We start from the raw sequence: 5,151 nt of genomic DNA on the forward strand, positions 1-5,151 counted from the left end.
ACAATGTGTATGCCAAACATGTAAAACGTGTATAAAAATTACATATCCTCATATTGACCACCTCAGATGAAAACAGATAACTCCGCAAATGATAACTGGCTCTAGTACCCTAATATTGAACATAAAAACCACATGGGAAATAGAGAAATCCAAATAGAAGTAACATAAACCTGTCATAAGTCGTAAACAAAAACTATTTGTGAGACAGCATGGATTACAAATGGTTTACTGTGTAAATTTTAGAATGAGGCAGACAAAAGTTAGAAGGCTAGTTAATTCTCCCCTCCTTCCCCTGCTTCAGCTTCATCTCCTTGGGTGTCCAATGTCCATAATGTTAAGTTGTCTCTCAGTAATTGCATTATTAATGTGCCGTCTTTGTATAATTCTACACTTAACGCATCAAATTCAACAATGGCTTCATCAAAAGCTGTCTTTCAAGGGAGCAGGTTTTCTCTGGAGAGTTCAGGTTCTCATAATAGAACACAGTGAAGTTCAAAGCCAGACCCAATCTTCTAGGATGTGCTGGTTGCATCTCCTTTTTGCTGATTTGTAAATGCTTCTTGATATGCTTGTTATGAATGATTCACTATTTCTTTCTTGTCATCACCAGCAACAATCTCAGTCAAATAACGGTAGAAGTCTCCTTTCATTTTCAAATAGAAAACTTTGCTTTCTGCTTGTGAAGCATTAGGAATCAAAAACTTTTCCAACAGAGACACTATATCACGGCAGATATCTCTTAGTTCGGTCTCAATTTTCTCTATGTATTCTCGGGTCATCTGCTGTTTTTTTCTCAGCTCCTTCTATCTTATGCTCAATACTTGAAACAACCATCCAAGACGAACTTCGGGCCCCTACAATATTTTTGTGGGCAACAGAGAGAATATTTCTCTCCTCATTGGATAATTCAGCTCCTTGCTCAGTTACAGACTTCATGCAGGCTGCCGTGTTATCATATCTCTCAGCCTGCTCAGCCAATTTGGCCTTCTGCACCAACTCATTTTTGTCCATGACTAAATGTTCTGTGCTCAGAGTGAATGGCAGCCAATGGAGGGACTCGAGGTTCAACAGTCTCTGGGAGGCGGCAGTGGCAGTGGGCAGGACTGAGACTATGTCCCTATATCTCTCAGCTTACAGGCTCTCGTGGCTCCTCAAACATGGAATTTCATCCCAAGACTTTTCTTTGGAGTCTCCCAAAGCTAGCTGAGCTAGCTCTGGCAATTTGTGTATCAACCTAATTGTCAATGTGTACATCCCTGGAAAGTACGCTACCAAGGTCAGTGAACTTATTCACAGCATTCAAAACTTTTCCGTTTGTTGTAACCAATGGCTCCACATATGGATAGTGTGGTGGTGGCTGATGGAGCACCTGTGATTTCTTGATGTTACTTATAAGGTCAAATTTAGCCCAGATAACAGAGAGTCGATCCGTACTCCATTGCATCTCAACTTCAGAGGTTGCATTGAGTGTACAATCATCTGGAAACAGAAAACCATGCACTAACACTCCCTCCACTTTGGTCTTGGCTTGTAATCTTTTCAAACTGAAGAACTTGCAATGGGTATGGTAGTTGACCTTTATGCTATGTTCGTCCTCATTGAAAGCATCTGCAAGATGCCTGAAAACATAATGCTGAAAAACATGAGAGCAAGCACACAGCCATGTTTCACTCAATTCGTGACCGGAAAGGTAAGAGAGCATTGGGCAAACATATAATCATGAAACTTCTGTGAACAGTGTCAGGCATTAGTGGACACTTAGTTTCAGCCACACTGTTATCCAGTTTTCCCAGCAATTTTTTTTTTCGTGAAACAGTGAGGTTTTATCCCAGTAGCTGGAGTACTTTGGTTTATCAAACAGTAGATCTCTATATTCATTGACTACTGTGTCTTGAGTATCTACCCTATTCTGCTACTCTACCCCTCTATTTCTTAACCAATACCAAATGGTTTTGATGATTATTGCTTTATAATACAATTGGAGATCTGGTAGGGCTAGGCCACCTTCCCAAATCAATTCTTTACATTAGTTCCCTTGATATTCTGGACCTTTTGCTCTTCTAGATGAATTTTGACATTATTTTTTCTAGATCTAGAAAACAATTATCTGGTAGTTTGATTGATGTGGCACTGAATAGGTAAACTGATTTAGATAGGATTGTCATTTTTATTATAGTAGCTCAGCCTACATATGAGCAACTGATGCTTTTCCACTTACATAGATCTGAATTCATTTGTGAGAAAAGTGTTTTGTAATTGTGTTCATATAGTCCCTGGCTAAGTTTTGGTAGGTAGACTCCCAGTTATTTTATAGAGTCTAAACTTAGCGTTAAATGGGATTTCTCTTTCTAACTCTTGCTGTTGGGCTTTGTTAGTAATATATAGAACTGCTGATTATTTATATGGGTTTGCTTTGTAATCTGCAACTTGTCAAAGTTGTTTATTATTATTTTTTTGTACTTTATTCTCTGGGATTCTCTAAGTAAATCATCATATCATTTGCAAAGAGTCATAACTTAGTTTTTTCTTTGCCTATTAATCCTTCAATTACATTTTTTCTCTTTTTGCTAAAGTTAACGTTTTTAGTACTGTTTCACACTGTTAAATAACAGTGGTGATAATGGACATCTTTCTTTCAACCCTCAGCTTATTGGAAATGCATCCAACTTATTCTCGTTACATATAATGGTTACTGATGGTTTTAAGTAGATACTGCTTCTAATTTTATGGAACATCCCATTTGTTCCTATGTTCTCCAGTGTTTACAATAGGAATGGGTGTTGCATTTTCTCAAAGGGTTTTTCTGCATCTGCTGACATAATCATATGATTCTGTTAGTTGTTTTGTTGATATGATCAGTTTCCTAGTATTAAACCAGCCCTACATTTCTAGTATAAATTCCACCTGATGATAACGTATTAATCTTGTGATATGCTCCCATATACTTTTTGCTAATATCTTATTTAAAATTTTTCCTTCAGTATTCCTTAGAGAAATTGATCGACAATTTTCTTTCTCTGTTTTAGCTCTTCCTGGATTAGGTACCAGAACCATATTTGTATCATAAAAAGAATTTGGTATGACTCCTTCTTCACATTTTTCTCAAATAGTTCATATAGTGTTGGTATTAACTGATCTTTAAATGTTTAATAGAATTCACTTGTAAATCCATCTGGCCCTGAAGATTTTTTCCTAAGTAGTTCATTGATGACTTGTTCACATTCTTTTTCGGAGATGGGAACATTTAAGTATTGTACTTCCTCTTCCATTAATGTGGGCAATGCATTTTTTTTTAATGCATGTGTCTGATTTAGTTTGTTAAATTTATCGGCATGGTTGGGCAAAGTAAGTTGTAACTGTTGCTTTAATTTCCTCCTCATTGCAGGTGAGTACACTCTTGTCATTTTTGATATTGTTAATTTGGTTTTCTTCTTTTTTTAAATCAAATTGACAAAAGATTTATCAATTTTATTGGTTTTTTCATAAAACCAATTCTTAGTTTTATTTTTTACTTCAATAGTTTCCTTAATTTCAATTTTATTAATCTCTCCTTTGCTTTTCAGTATTTCTAATTTGACATTTCCTGAGGGATTTCCAATTTGTTCTTTTTCCAGCTTTTTCACTTGTGTGCCCAATTCATTTATCTCCTGCTTTCTATTTTATTCAAGTAGGCATTCAGTGGTATAAAACTTCCCCTCTAAACTTCTTGTGCAGTATCCCATAAGTTTTCATAGGTATTGTCTTGAATGAAGTTGTTGATTGTTTCTATGCTTTGTTGTTTAATCCACCTATTCTTTAGACTTAGATTATTTAGTTTACACAAAATTTTTGGTTTACCTTTCCATGGCCTTTTATTGCATATAATTTTTATTTCGTCATGATCACAGGAGGATGCACTGACTATCTCTCCCTTTCTTGCACTATATTGAAAGGTATTTATGCCCATGGTCAGTTTTTGTGTATTTGCCAAGTACCACTGAGAAAAAGGTATATTCTATTTTCTCCCCATTCAATTTTCTCCAGAGATCTATCACATCTACTATGTCCAGAGCTTTATTTAGCTCCTTCACTTCTTTCTTAATTATGTTGAGGATAGATTTATGAAATTAAGAGAGAGGAAGACTGAGGTCCCCCTCTTCTATAGTTTACTTTGTATTTATTCCTGTAACTCCCTTAACTTCTCCTTTAAGAATTTGGATGCTATACCACTTGGAGCATATGTGTTTAGTAATGATATTGCATCATTGTCTATGGTGTCTTTTAGCAGGATATAGTTTCCTCTCTTAACTCTTTTGATTAGGTCTAATTCTACCTCACTTTTTCTGAGACTAGGATTGCTACACTTACATCAACTGAAGCACAATATATTCTACTCCAAACTTTTACCTTTATCCGATCTGTATCCTCTCATTTCATATGTGTTTCCTGTAAATATATATTTGGATATTGTTGGATTATGGTTTTTAATCCATTCTGCTACCTAGGTTTCATGGGAGAGTTCATCTCATTTATATCTACAGGAATGATTGCTATCCATGTCTTTCCCTCCATCCTCTTTCCCCTGTTTATGCTTTTAGTTCTCCCTTGCCTTCCACAATAGAGTTTTAATTTTTGATCATTACCTACCTCACGGGGGAGAATGGATTAAAAATCATCGTCCAATAATACAACGTTTGCAAGAATCACATATGAAAGGGGAGATACCAACAGGGTAAAGTGAAAAGGTTAGAGCAGAATAGATTGTTCTTCATCTGATGTAAAAAAAAAAGCAGGAGTACCAATCCTAATCTCCAACAAAGCAAAAGTAAAATTAGACCTAATCAAAACAGATAAGGAAAGAAACTATATCCTGCTAAAAGGAACCATAGACAACGAATCAATGTCATTATTAAACATATATCCTCCAGGTGGTACAGCATCCAAATTCTTAGATGACAATTTAAGTGAGTTACAGGAAGAAATAGACAATAAAACTACACTAGTGGGAGAACTCAATTTTCACCTGTATGAACTTGATAAATCTAACCTCAAAATAAACCAGGAAGAAGCTAAGGAGGTGACTTAACACAATATATGGTAGGTATGATAGATTTCTGCAGATAACTGAATGAGGATATAAAGGAATATACCTTTTTCTCAGTGGTACTTGAC

At 35.7% G+C, this 5,151-nt stretch overlaps 1 pseudogene; it reads right to left on the reverse strand.

Annotated features, from left to right (window-relative positions):
* Nucleotides 1-272: 272 nt before the first annotated feature.
* On the reverse strand, nt 273-1,011 carry LOC140511097 (14-3-3 protein zeta/delta pseudogene; annotated as a pseudogene).
* Between the last annotated feature and the right edge of the window lie 4,140 nt (nt 1,012-5,151).

This window comes from Notamacropus eugenii, chromosome 6 (assembly GCF_028372415.1).
Source record: "Notamacropus eugenii isolate mMacEug1 chromosome 6, mMacEug1.pri_v2, whole genome shotgun sequence".
In the NCBI taxonomy this organism is placed as follows: Eukaryota; Metazoa; Chordata; class Mammalia; order Diprotodontia; family Macropodidae; genus Notamacropus; species Notamacropus eugenii.